The sequence below is a fragment of the Equus quagga genome, chromosome 4 (genome assembly GCF_021613505.1).
Source record: "Equus quagga isolate Etosha38 chromosome 4, UCLA_HA_Equagga_1.0, whole genome shotgun sequence".
Lineage (NCBI taxonomy): Eukaryota > Metazoa > Chordata > Mammalia > Perissodactyla > Equidae > Equus > Equus quagga.
Window position 1 is genome coordinate 132,772,244 of NC_060270.1, and position 15,342 is coordinate 132,787,585.

The 15,342-nt window shown below is 39.4% G+C and overlaps 1 protein-coding gene across 8 annotated transcripts in view; it reads right to left on the reverse strand.

Moving 5' to 3' along the window:
* Nucleotides 1-15,342, reverse strand: part of LOC124238283 (serine/threonine-protein phosphatase 6 regulatory ankyrin repeat subunit B) — a 291,103-nt gene that overhangs the window by 58,748 nt on the left and 217,013 nt on the right. The gene's annotated exons all lie outside the window — the stretch shown is intronic.

Below are 15,342 nucleotides of genomic sequence, written 5' to 3' on the forward strand. Positions count from 1 at the left end.
AAGAATGTATTCTTTTGTATCTAGCTTCTTTTGCTTGCCATTATGTATGTGTGATTAATCCATGTTGCTATGTGTAGCTATAAACCACTCACTCTCTACTTGCTTTATAGTATCTCACGGCAAAAAGTTTTGTGCGTGGTGTGAGGGAGAGGAAAAAAATTCATTTTTCCCTATAGGCATATTCAATTAACCTACTGCCTTTCCTAATGTCTGTAACTTACTTACATCTGCAAAGTCTTTTTTGCTGTGTAAGGTAACATATTCACAGGTTCCAGGAACTAGGGTGTGGCCATGATTGGAGGGCCATTCTGTCCACCACACTTTTATTTCTTTTTCTTCCCTTATTGCACCAGCTAGCACTTCCAGTCCAACACTGAATAGCAGGGGAGATAGCAGGCATATCTGTCTTGTTCTCACTGTAAATAAAAAAGCTTTTAATGCTTCACTATTAAGTAGGCTGTTTCTCATGGATATTTTGCAGATAATCTTCATCAGATTAATGAAGCTCCTGTCTATTTCTAGTTTGCTAAGAATTTTTTTTGAATTATAAATGGGCATTGAGGTTTACCAAATACTTTTACTACATTGATTGAGATGTTAATCTGATACTTTTCTCCTTTTTCTGTTAATGTGGTAAATTACCTTGATAAATTTTCTAATGTTAAACTACTTGGTACTCCTGGAATACCCTCATTCAACTGTGATACTTTACCTTTTTTAGTATACTGTTGCACTTAATTTGCCAATATTTTGTTTACTATTGTTAGTACTTTTGGATGGATGCTTTCAATTTTAAAAAACATTCTTTTTTGTTCTACCTTGAGCAATATAAGAACTGTAGATTATATTGAAAAAAGAGTGGATCCTTATCCTCAAGCACTTTAAAATCTTCTGGAATGTATCCACATTGATCTAACCACATAACGGCTTTTTTTGCTTCTATCTAAAATTTTTTGTGATTTCTTTATCTAAATGAAATGAAACACATCTGGGGGTTGGGACAAGACAAAGACTCTTATAGGAACCATACATTTCCAACAGACAAGCCCATTCATTTATTTCCTCCATTTTTGACAGTTGGCAATAATCCTGAGTCCATCAGGATGGAGCTGGGTCTACTATATAGTGAGCAATACCTAGTACATTATATCTTCTTAATAAACATGCAGTGACATTAAAAATGAAACCAGTAGATGGTGCCACTGTAGGTAACAGTCTGCTTTTTTCATTCCAATAGTAAAGAATGTTTTCTTTTTAAGTACTATGCAGAAAAATCTCTTGGGATTGCAGTAACTGCACATACTAATAACTATTTACTCCTTCATCCTACTCCTGACACGGCAGGTCCCCAAAGTCACCAAATATTTAAACCAATATGTCTCAAAGTTATCAGAGAAAAGCACTAGAGTTGAATTGGGAGATTCAGATGGGTGTTCTCTCTACATTCAGACCGCGAATCTTTTTCATTTTTATTTTAGCAAGGTTTGAATTGTTATTCCTCTGTGTTTTGAAAATTAAAGCCCTTTTAAGCAGAGAAGTGACATCATACAAGATGAGAAGAAATAATGGATAATTTTAATGAAAATTAAAGAAGCTTAGATGTGATGTCAGTTGGTTTAACTTTTCACCTCCCAGGCCATTATTAGTTCATTGATAAAATGTGAATGGCATCCACAAAGGCTTTGATTATTAGAGAGTCTTTATACAACTCTGGGGCCTAATCACCACTATAAGTTGGCATTTAAGACATAAACTGGCAGGCCTCCTGGATTTCGTGCTATTTAAAATGTATCAGTCCCCTGTCCATTATCTACATAGCTATCAACAAAAGCCCTGGTCTGAGAGCTAATTCAGTTGAAGTTCTGTACCACAAAACACTTGATTGCATTAAATAACAGACATATTGAAATGGTGACAGGTAGTCAACCCTGTAAAATATTCAGGGTCATGGGTGGTACATTTGATCAATTCCACTTGCTGAGCATATACAGTTCTTTGTGTATTGCCAGGAAAACAATAATACTTGCCTCATGTTTCCATGGTGACTTCTGAGAGCAATTCTCAAGTTTAAGAGCTACCTCTTCTAATCAACTATAATTTTCATCTAGATGATATTCTCAGGTTACCCTGAATTATATTATCATCATCTTAATCTACTCTCTGCCTCGGTACAAGGTGAAATTTGCCTGGGGCAACAGAGGTTTATTTGAGGAGTAGAGGTAGGTGGGAGAGGAACGTAGAAGCTGAGGGACACGGTAATATGATTTTAAAAATTGCAGAAAAAGAGAACAAAGCAGACAATAAATTTGAATACAAAATTATTAATTTTTTTTTCCCAAGGAAGATTAGCCCTGAGCTAACTACTGCCAGTCCTCCTCTTTTTGCTGAGGAAGACTGGCCCTGAGCTAATATCCGTGCCCATCTTCCTCTACTTTATATGTGGGACGCCTACCACAGCGTGGCGTGCCAAGTGGTGCCATGTCTGCACCCAGGATCTGAACCAGTGAACCCAGGCTGCTGAGAAGCGGAACGTGCGAACTTAACTGCTGTGCCACTGGGCCAGCCCCCAAAATTATTAATTTTTAATAATTAAAAAATTATGCAACAGAAAAAGTATTCTGCTTTGGAAGGGCATTTTGCTTACCTGGTCTTATTCTCCGTAAAAGCTGTGCAAGCCAACATACACGTCTCTTTGGAGACCATTTTTAATGTTAAATTACAGTATAGATTTCCCATTCTAAGCATCAACTAACATTGTAGAGATTCTAGCCCAGTCAATAAAATACACAGCTTTAAAGAAAATTTCCACTGATTCAATTAAAGCTAATCTTGGTGGGTTTCTGAAACACTAGTTAAACATCACAAAGACTACTTCTGGCTAATGAACATTAAAAGAATCAGCACAGATTTAAGTAAGTGGGTAAAGAAAGCTGTTATTATTTTAAGCAAAATTAAACCAGATGGGAGAGACTGACACACATGTATTCAGATATGTGCCTGCCTCACATTTAATCTTTTATGAATGGCTGATCCCAGATGGCAATGGATTCAGGAGCACAATTTGAGATACAGCATCCATTTTCCAATGTACTATGTCAGTTACAACTTTCCTATTTAGTGGATGATGCAAATATTACCAAAGGGAAAGAAACCACCACAAAAACAGGTTGTCTGATATTTTGAAAATGAGAGTGTTGGTCAATTTATCAAACCAAGTCCAAACATCACCCGCATTCTCCATCATTCAATTCATTTCAGGTTTGGTCTACCTTCCATACTCACACGAATGGAGGGTGATGAAACAAGAAATCTAAAGAGACAAACACATTATGCTGACGAGTGTCAGTCAATCTCTCATTAACCACTAAACCCAGAATGGGACATGCCCTTCCCTGAGCTCTCACAGCATGTCACCTGTACCTCTTCTGGGACAGCACATTTTATCTTGGATAATGATAAGAATAACAGAAACACAGAATTCTAATAGAGCAACTATAGTACTTTATCACTGTTATTTATTTGCATGCTGATTTCCATGACTGGACAGTAAACTCCCGGATGCAGCAGCTTCTTCATCTTTCTAGACCTGGCATACAGCATAGTGCCCAGCAGATAGAGATACATTAAATGCATACATAATAATAGCTGCTACTTGTACCTACCACGTGCTAGGCACTGTGCTAGACTCTTCGCTTACATTATTCCATTTAATCTTCAGAACAACTTAATCTCCATTTGACAGATTAGGCAAGATACAGAGGCTCACAGAAGTGAAGTAAAATGCTTAAAGACCTTGCAGGTAGGTAATGACAGAGTTGGCATTCCAACCCAGGCCTATGTGATGCGAAAGTCCTTGACTTTTCAACCACACCACACAGGCCCTCCTCTGGCCCAGTTCCCGTAGGCTCTGGCCTGAGTCCTAGGGTGGGAGGTCTAAGGAAATGGTCCATAGCACTGCAGGAGGTGGCTGAGTGCAGACTCCACACACTGGGCACAGCCGTTGGCAGCCTCTGCACCGCCATTCGCGGGCAGCGGTGGGAGCAGTATCTTTCCTGGACACCTGTGACCAAACAGCTTTTGACTGCTAACAGTAGTGGGAGATACACTACAGCAAGTAAGAAGGGGAAAGGAGGAAAGTAGCAAGTGTCCTTGGGAGCCAAAGAAGCACACAGAACACATGGGAAACATGCCCAAAACTCTTCAGAAGGAACTGAAGCCAAAGCTTTGGCAGGATAAGTGGGAACAGGGCAAGAGAAATAATTTGGGGATGTTATTATAATCCTACTATTACCCTATGGGGAACTAGGAAATATGAGTGACATTTTGAGCCAATATTCATATAGCATGTTTTATCTCCCATACTAAATTATAATGTCCTTGAAAGTAATATTCATATTTAATATATTTCTATGTCAGCCATGGTTTCTAGCACATTGCCCTATAATTTACTCTGTATCTCCACAGAGTAGCCATCCTAGAAGCAGCTAATGTAAGAGAAGTCACGCCTTGGAAGTTGTCCCAGTGGACTACCAGGTCAGTTTCCATGGAGTCTAGGAACAATAGCACCAGTGGTAAGGGTTTATCTAGCCTTGTCCAGGGGAGAGAACTCCTGGACAGGCTGCCAAGGGTGTTCTGATTGCTGAGTCTCGAGTAGGAGAGGATAACATGAGAGCTTGAGTTCACTGACTTTTACTCAATTCCTTTGATTTTAATTCTATTCAGGAAGAAAACTTCCAATCTTTATTCAGTTTATAAGACTGGATCTTCCACTTGGAAGGGAATGTAGCTGTAGCAAATGATGTGAATCCCCAGTTCTCTTAGCAGTTGGACTTTTCACTGTAAATTCATAAAGGATGTTCTTGCTTATCAAGTAATATCACTGACAATGGGGACTAATAAAGTTTATGAACTTGTAAAAGCTGATATGTTGACCCTGACTTCCAACCTCACCAACTGCTACTACCAGCAGAGCCTTAAAAAGACCAAAACACAAGAAATACAGGAGTATCACCTTTACTGTAATATTCCTTTCACTTAAAAAATATATTTTCAGGGAGAATGATCCCAAAACCATACTGCTTGTCTGAATGATTGCTTTGGGTTATTTCTTACTACAGGTTGTCTCATATCAATGTGAGGAATTTGAGACCCAGAGAAGATTGCTATTAACTAAAAAAACCTTTATGGAATTAAAAAAATATTTTGTGTGTGAAATAAATCATATGTTTGGAAAACTATAAATTTCTCCTAGAAAAAAAATGCTATGAAGTTGTGACTGTATATTAAATTGCCTTCCCAGGGACCGAGTGAATTTTATTGTTTGATACTAACAAAACTAGTTTTCCAAGAGCTGAATGGTCCACAGAATTTAAATCCAGTGGACCACTGAGGTTATAGGGATCTGCTCTTATGAGAAAATAAATCTCAGTTATTGCTGAGCTATTCGGTTTTTCCAAATATCTCCTTTTAGCTGTTACAGCTGGCTGGGCCTCTACCCTCCTTTGGAATCTTAGAAAGGCTCTTTGTTCTTTGTGAGTATCACAACCCCTTGACCTGAAGCACAGGTGTGTGTGTGAACTCTTATTCTGACTAATAAAATGCTCAAGCCCCTACATTTCCTGGTATTGAATGAAGAACAAGAAGGGAAGGGATTATCAAAGGGACTCGGTCTAGACTTTACAAGTGAGGAATCTTTGGCAGCTGCAAGGATAAACCATCTTTGGAGAAACCATCTTGCTGGGAAGTCACTCCTCCCCCGTGATTTCTAGGCTGGAAGGGGTCATTCCTGGCAGCTGTTATCATAAAGAGAGTGAGGCCAAGCCAACAGCAGCTGTTAGAAAAATACTGAACACAGATTTCAGGAGGAAGGCTGGGTCCACGTAAGAGTGCTTTTATGAAAATATGCACAGAAGTCCAGGCATTGGCGCTGCAGATTTCAAACTGGGATGTACTTGAGAGCTCTAGCTGGGTTGTTTTACCCCTCACTGGGCGAGGAATGCTAGAAGGTGGTTGTGCTCTCCTCACAAAAAAGAAAATGCAGACTGCTAGTCAAGACAAGGCTTTCCAAAGAAATGGATGACATACGCATAACTATTATTGGTATTATCTGAGGTTCTCCTGCTTCTCTTTGACAAAGCTTAAAGACAGCTCATCTCAGTAACATCTTGGTTGGATGTCACTGTCTTGGTTGACGTGGAATTTGATGCTCTGCGCAGCTTTGTCTTCGGCAGTCCTCCAGACAGTGAGGTATAATGGTTAAAAGTTTGGAATTTAGAGTCAGATAAACAAGAGTCTGAGTTCTGGTTCTACATCACACCAGCAGTATGACCCAGGGCAAGCGATGTGATTTCTTTGTACTTTAGGATATTTGTATGTGAAATAGAGATAAAAATAGGAGTTACTTCAGTGTTGTTGTGAGAATTAAATGAGATGATGCAGGCACAGGGCCTAGCCCAACAAGCTTGCAATAAATGTTCATTATTATGACTTGAAGCATGATTGCCATATTTCTCCCCTATGAGAAAAGACTCTGAAAGAGAATTAGGGTTTGTTGAATTAGGGTTTTGTTTTGTTTAAGGGATTGATTCTTTTAAGGAATGAGGGTCTGATGACCTCATATAGTTCATCAAAGTTCCGTGAACTTTGGTGACATAGAGTTCAGAATGTCCCTCCATTTTTTTTAGATCTTCTTGGATTCCTTTCATCAGCACTTTGCAATTTTCAGCATACAAGTTCAATATTTCATTTTTTGGCAGTTGTAAGTAATACTGTATTTTTAATTTGATGTCCACATGTTCACCCCCAGTAAATAAAAATGCAATTGACTTTTGTATGTTTATCTTGTATCCTACAACCTTGCTGAACTCACCTTCAAGTTCTAGGAGTTCTTCTTGATTCCTTGGGATTTTCTATTTAGACAACCATGTCTTCGGAAAATAGGGAAAGTTTTAGTTTTTCCTTTCTGATTTTTATGGCTTTTATTTCCTATTCTTCCCTTATTACTCTGGCTAGAACTTCCAGCACAGTGTTGAATAAGAATGGGGAAAACAGACATCCTTGCCTTGTTCCTGATTTGGGGGGAAAGCATTCAGTCTTTCACCATTAAGTAGAGTGTTAGCTGTTCTTTTTCAAGTTGTTAGGTGTTTTTTTTTTTTTATCATGTTGAGGACCTCTATTCCTATTTTTCTGAGAATTTAAAAAAAATCTTGAATGGGTACTGAATTTTGTCAAAATATTTTTCTGCATTGTTTGACATAATCATGCGATTTTTCTTCTTTAGCCTTTTAATATGATGAATTACATTGATTGATTTTCAAATATCAAAATAGGCTTTCCCTGTAATAATCCCTCTTGGTCACAGTATATAATTCTTCGTATATATTACTGATTTCTATTTGTTAATATTTTAAGGGTTTTGCACCCATATTCATGAGAGATATTGGTCTATATTTCTCTTTCGTACCGTCTTTCTTTGGTTTTGGTATCAGGGTATTAGGCTCACAGATGCACTGGAAAGTGTTCCCTCCTCTTCCATTTTTCAGGAGAGATTGTGTAGAATTGCTGTTAATCCTTCTTTAAATATTTGGTTGAATGCTCCAGTGAAATCATCTGGACCTCAAGATTTCTTTGGGGAGAGTTTTAAAAATTCAATTTCCTAAATGGTTATAGGGCTAGTCAAAAGATCTACTTCACAACGGATAAGTTGTGGTAGTTTGCGTTTTTTGATGAATTGGTCCATTTCACCTGAGTCAAATTTATGCGTGCAGAGCTATTCAAAATACTCCTTTATTACCCTTTTGATGTCTGTGAGGTCTATAGCGATATCCCATTTCATTCCTGATACTGGGAATTTGTATCTTCTTTCTCTCTCTCTCTTTGTCAGTCTTAGTAGACATTTGTTAATTTTTTGATCGTTTCAAAGAACCAGATATTTGTTTCATTGATTTTCTCCATTGTTTTTCTTTCTTCAATTTTATTTATTTCTGCTTCCATCTCTATTATTTCCCTTTTCTGCTTATTTTGGGCTTATTTTGCTCTCCTTTTTCCAGACTCTTGAGATGGAAACTTAAACGTAAGCACTTAGCACTATAAATTTTTTCCAGCACTAATTAAACCATGTTGCTATATTTTCATCTGCTGTATTTTCATTTTCATTCAGTTCAATGTTTTTTTTAAATCTTCCCTTGAGATATTCTCTTTGACCCACGGATTATTTAGAAGTCTGCTATATAATTTTCACTTCTGGAGATTTTCCTGGTATCTCTCTGTTATTGATTTCTAGTTTTATTCTATTGTGGTGGCAGAACACACTCTATATGATCTCAATTCTTTTACATTCATTGAGGTTCATTTTCTAGTTCAGGATATCTTGGTGAATGTTCCATGGGCACTTGAAAAAAATATGTATTTTGTTGTTGGGTGGAGTGTTCTAAATGTCGATTAGATCCTCTTGTTTGATGGTATTATTGAGTTTTTCTATATGTTTGATGAGTTTCTGTCTAGTTGTTTTATCAGCTGTTGAGAGAGAGGTGCTGAAGTCTCCAACTGTAATTGTGGATTTCTCTATTTTTTGTTCTATCAGTTTTTGCTTCACATAGATTGTAGCTCATTGTTTGGTGCATACACACTTAGGACACTCTCCTTGAATGGGTTCCATTCTTTACTGGGCTGCCTTCCTGACATCTTCCTCATTGGCCTCCAGCCCCATCTGGACTGCTTTTCTGCCCTGCTCAGACCTGCCTAATGGGTTTGTAACTGAGTAGAAAGAAAGGGAGGAAGGAAGAAAGGACAAAAAGAGGGAAGGAAGGCCAGATTATCTTTTTTTTTTTTTAATGCTAACTTTTAAACTACCTTCTCTTTAAGAAATCTCCCTTTCTCCTGTATGGAGTCCTTAGAAGCTCCTATATCAGGAGCAATAACTCCTCTTCTTTGAGCCCCTTAATGCTCACTATCTATCTGGAAGAAATTACAGAAAATGTACATGTGTGGTTTTAATTTGGTGGATGTCTTCATACCAGTTTGACAAATTTAGTATAGGTTTTTAGATCTTGAAGAAGAAAAAAAATGGGAGGAAGATCGCAATAAAACGAATTGGTGTTGAGAAGTAATCAAATCTAAAGAAAAGGTCAAGCCACAGAAATGTAAATTTTCATTTCCTCTCTCTCCTTTGTCTTCTATGAAATATCTACATAACAAACAGGGCAGTCACCACAATACGTATAAACTAGCATTTAAGTTTGACCACTATCAGGCTTAATCATCACAAGTGTATTTCACTTGTTCACCAATTTTTGGCACCTGATAAATGCTTGGCATTACTAGAACCTATGTCTTGTAAAGCTGATATTTAAACTCACATATATTTAAAGGATAATAGTTTCTTTTTCTTCAGAACTCGGCATTAATCTTTCCTAAAACCGTGACTCTACGTGTGTGACTTTGTACTGAACCAGTGAATCGTGGGTTGTAATCAAACAATAACCTTATTCTCCTTTTCCCTAGGCCGTCTCTGATAAAATCTCCAACAAATAATAGAAAGTTCTCTGGGCACTTTAGTTACAAACCTAACTTCATGTCAGGAGCTAATAGGTCTATTCTAGTACAGTAATCACAAACTCTGAACGCTGTTTAATGGTGAAGCTTTTCTCTGCTTCCCCCAAAGGCTGCAGCGGGGAAGGAGACAAGGCTGACTTCCCTGTTCCCCAGCTTAGGGCTTCTCCTCCTCCTTTCCCCTCATTGGCTGCCTCTGCTCCCCCTAAGACTGAAGGGGAGAGGGAAAGGAGGACAGAGAAGGGGACAGGGACAATGGTCTTAAGTGACTGGCAACTTTCTGGCAGTGATATTCTCTGACCAGGTCAGATGTTTAAAACTGTCTCTCTGGGATGTTTATTTAGGTTCTCCGGCAGGCCGCCATCACTGGGGCCATTTGCCTGCAGTACCCTCTCCCTTGGTGAATGCACCTCTCTGTTTACATTCCCCTCTCCCCACTAGGCATCCTTGGTCTCCCTACTCTTCCAGGCAGCCGTCTTGCGTGGGATCCAGGAGGACTCCAGGCCAGCTCTTGCCTTGGCTCACATTTGGATATTGGGAAACATACACTTTTGACCCATCCATGTGGGGCGGGGGTGGAGTATTTCTCAAACATAGCCCTCTTTTTATTTAACTTCCTGGCAGGCAAGCTCTGGTCAGAGCCACTTAGTCTTTAGATTTATCACATGCCAGTCCACTCGGCCCTTCATTGCGTGGGACACACATCAGATATCCAAGCAATCTCCTTGAAACTTCTCTCACTGGGCTTGGTATCAGGAGAAAGCATCCTTTCTCCCCTGCTATGGGGGCAGGGAAGCATGGGGGGTGGGAGGGATTCTCAGCAGAGCTATCTCCAAAGAAAGCTGCCCTCTGATATTCAACTTCTTAAATGGGTAAGGGGGCCATGGATTGAAACACTAGTGTCATACTTCGACATGTAGGAACAATGGCTCCACAGCCCTGGGCTCCCAACTGAATGTAAAACTGAAATTGTTTATTTTAATACATCCTCTTGATGGTTCTTTCATCAATTGCCAAATTCACTCATGGTAAAGCCAAAAAATTTTTTTTCTGCTATATTACAAAGAAATAAATGGAACATTTTGTCATAAAATATTGTCTATCCCATTGTTCTGAGCATAGACTAACATCCAAATTCTGATCCAAAATTTCTGGGCTTATATTTATATCCGTAGCAGTGAGTAGGCTGCCAGCAGCATCAAATATATGTGCCCACCCCTCTGCTCCCCCCATTAATAAGAGTTCCTCATAAGATTTTGTTTCTCTTTGGCTGAATTAAATAGAAGAAAAAACAAGACCAGCATTGCTGAGGTTTCTACTGCCCATTGGAAGTCTGCCTGCTAGGAGGCCGTGTGCACCCCTAGGTCCATCTCTTAGTGGCACTTCTGGGGACAGAAAAAAGCCATCAGAGACTGGTTTGGGGCTGGGGTTCAAGTTTTCTGGGTTTTCATCTTCTCATCTTCAGAAGACTGCTTAGTAGCTCTCTCCTTTTTTTAACTCCTCCTCTATATCCTGCTGTCTTAGTCTTGAGAAGCTTAATTAGACCTTGCCAATGAAAGTACATCTTATACAGAGCCAACTTGTAATGGTTTCCTAAAGTCCTGTGATAAACACAAGAAACAACCCAAAAGATTGAATAGTTTGCTTGAAATCAGCATAATTTCAGTGTTCAGTTGCCCAAGATATAGTTGTCTTCAGAGAACCCCAGAAACTCCTAGAATACACATGCAGGGGCATTTGTCACCCCCACGTACTCTCAGAGTGAAGTTCAAGTTAGCTCATAACAGTGAAAGGGGAAGAAGATCCCAGGGCAGCAGCCAGATTCCAAGTGACTTGGCGCTGTAAACTCCCGGACTGAATTTTATCAGAGGCCTACATTTTTCAAATAATCTTTCTAAATTTTTATAGGCAATTTATGCAATTATATTGGCAAATACATTTTTCCATTTCAATAACAGAGCCACAGAGATCTTTATGTTCACAGGCAAATCTTTAATATTGTAAAAGAAAAGTAGCATGCCCATACAAACTCACAAATTCCAAATAGGGGCATGATTCTCTGATTTTTCTCTTGAGTCAGTAAGAATGCATTCCAGATAAAGGAAAAGGGAGGCACAGAGCTCTCCTTCACCAACTCCCTCACTTCACTCAAACATAAATTTTATTCAGACACAAGATGCTGTACTAGCCAAGTCTACTCCATTCTGCTTTGATATTTTGAGCCCAATTGAATATGACTGATCACAGCTCTCAGCATACATTTGTGGGCAGATTTTTGCTTGCACACATAGTACATACATCTTTGATCAAGACCAGCTGAGAATACTGGCCTCAGTAGGCAGACTTGCCAGAATTCTGATCCTTGGCTATTCTATCAAGGCTAAGGGGTTCATACTACTTTCCAGAAGATTTTTGCTCATGGAATAAATTCCGTATAAGTTTATATAAGAGAAGTAGAGTAAAAACAACTAGATAATTTCTGTTTCTTTTTGATTATAGCAGAACAGATTGAACACAAAGTACAGTTTATAAATTCTAAGCTTATGATCACAGAGAAGACCCACAAACCGTGAACGCCAAGTAAATGCATACCAAGTTAAATGTCAAACAAAATATGCATCAAAACTAATGATACATATTTAATGATATCATAATTACAGTAATTGCTCAACTAGATGGAAAGAGAGGCAAAAGACAAATTTTACCAGCCTCACAAATCAGCTGGCTCTGATGGCCACCCATCCTCTTCTAATTTGTTAAAAGGAGGACCTCGATGTGGATTGGGGTATTTATATCATGAGATGGGGGAGAAGATTGGTATGGCAGTGGTGAGTCTTAGAAACGTACCTCCTAGGACGTATCGGTTAGTTGGTTTGTTTTCCTAATGTCTAGTACCCAAAGAAATGGGAATTTTAAGGAATAGGAGGGCATTGTGTTCCTAGAGAGAGAATATAAATTAGAAAAGATGCCCCTCAAAAAACTCACTTCTTGTATCAAGCAGAGGCCTTATTCTCATCACAAGGAAAAAACATTTTTTTTGTATCTATATGAGATGATGGATGTCAACTAAACTTATTGTGGTAATCATTTGACAATATATGTAAGTCAAGTCATACAGTTATACAGTGCTGTAAAGAAAGTATATCTCAACGAAACTGAAAGAAAAAAATAATTGAAGGGTGTAGTGTATGCAAAATTCCTGTTATGTGGTGAACACGCAGTAAATGCCATTGGTGATGGTCCCCTCCACTCCCAAATCCATTCCCAGCTGGGTGAGCCAGCGGTGGGGATAAGACACTGGCAATGGTCTGGCTCTATGACGCCACTCCTATGGGAGAGCCCAGGAACGTGTTTTGTTTTGGTTGGGAGGGGGTAGAGTACACGAATGCTTATAGCCTGCTTAGGATCTTTGCTTAGTTGAATCACGCCCAAGAGGAATTTTAGGATGCATTCCAAAATGGAAATACATGGAACTTTCCATCCAACTATAGTCATTCAGGAAAATGAGAATTTCCATTCCATCTGTGTTATAAATGACCCACTGAAGTTCTCTCCTAAAAGCAAACAATGGTGACATTTCTACCAATTTATATTGAAAATCTGGTACCCTTCTGCTGACGGTGCAAATTAAGATCAATTAATACCTCCCCCTACTTGCTTTTGAATGTCTTATAATTGCCAAGAATAATCATCTCTTTGTAAATTACACAGGGCAAGTGTTGATCTAATCACAGGAGTAATTTCACTATGAGACAGAACCTGTGAAATCTTGTGGACAGAAAACCTTTTCATTGAATAACAGAAATAACGGCCCTGAGGCGGCTTTCCTGAAAAACGAAAATAATGAGTAGTATATCATTTACACAGAAAGAAGGTGTTACATGATAATCATTCTCAGAGTTACCGTACTATGGGATTAAAGATAACTCATCAAAGTACTTTAAAACAGCACAAGTTATTAAGGCTATAAAAGCAAACTTTGCAATAAAAGTTGATACGTCTAAGCATAACACACAGTTTTCATAGTGAAAACGGATTAAAGACAGCCGTGGCTTATGCACGTTTTGGAATGCATGCTCATAATGGGGAGTTACGGTAGTAAACCTTCCCTCTGCCACTGATTGCTGCACACATACACACACACACACTTTGTGAAGAACCTTTCTTATGTGGCATCTAAACACAAAGTCCTATTTGCTTATAGGTCTAATCAACTTCCACAGCAATGCTGCTGTTAGAAGGCAGAAGTGATATTTCCTTCTACCTTAACCAGTTCCTACCAAGCTTTCGCTCTATGTTGAAAAGCCTTGGGTGGTGCTGGAGCTTTAGCCTGCAATGGAAGGCAGCATGGTGCGGTAAACTTTTTTTTTTTTTAAATCAGGAATCCTGATTCATGGTCCTCCTTCTTCCACAGACCAAAGCCATGACTGGACACACCAGTTAATACGCCTGTGGTTTGCTTTGCTCATCGATAAGATAAGGGACTGCCCCCTGGCCGCTTGTGCTTCTACATTAAAATCCATCTTATAGAGGCTATGAATCACTGGCTTCCTACATCTTTCCATGGAATGGGGTGGTTTTAAAATATGCCCACAACTTCTTTGACACTTCTTCCTTTGAAAGGTGGAGTCTACCGCACTCTCTGGTTTTGTGACTGCCACAATGAAGAGACACAGCAGAAGTGACCCTGTGTGACCTTCAAGGTTAGATCATTAAAAGTGATATGGTCTCTTTCTCTCACTTACTCTCACTCTTGCTCTCTCCCCCTCTCTCCTGGGCAGATGCCTTAGCCACCAAGTCAGATATCCAGCTACTCTGAAACCCCCATGCTAGAGAAAACCACATAAAGAAACCATATAGAGACTGAGAGAGGGGCCCAAGGAATGTCAGTTGTTTGAATCTTCCAACCCAGATTACTGACATATGAGTGGAGACGCCTTTGAGATTATGCCAGCCCCAGCCACTGTCTGACTGCAGTCTCACAGGAGACCTTCAACGAGAGCTACTCAGCTAAGCCGTTCCTGAATTCTGGACCCACAGAAACAGCGAGCGCTCATAAGTGATTACTGTTGTTTTAAGTCACTTACTTTTGGGGTGATTTGTTACACAGCCACAGTAACTGGAAGAGGAACTACAATGGAATCAAAACGAGAGGGGGAAAAATGCCATCCCCTAGGTCAAACAAGGAAATCCTTAGCATCCACAAGAACCACAGAAAAGAAGACTTCAAAGTCTTCAAGAATGACCAAGGTAGGTATGATTCACCAACGAATGCCATAAAAACAACACTAGAATGATCACCTTTTTATTTCCAAGTTGGGTGACCTTTATGAACATTTTCCCACATCCATAGTTAAAAGAAATATAGTAAGAATGATCCTAAGTGGAACCACTTAGAGGCAGTAGCAAAACCAAAGGGAAAAGAAACAGCTCAGGCATCATCAGTCATTTCTACGTGGGCACTGACACCATTGCTCATCGACTTTCTGCTTCACGCCTTTCTCAACAGACTGTGCAGCTGATAAAGTGCAAGTGCTTCCCCAAACACACGTTCAAGTAACCCTGAAAAGTAGGATTCCTCCTTTTAAAGGGACAAGGTAAAGAACTGGAGTCCCGTCAGCAAAGATGGTGCCTATCATTGGATGAGAGACAGTGACTTTGGGATACCCCATGTATCCTGCTGAAGCTGAACCAAGGCCGATGCCCAGGAGATGGCAAATTGTGCCCTGCAGGCAGGATTCAGCCACAAGCCCACATTTGTTCATCCTAGCACACCTAGTGTTTTGGAAACAG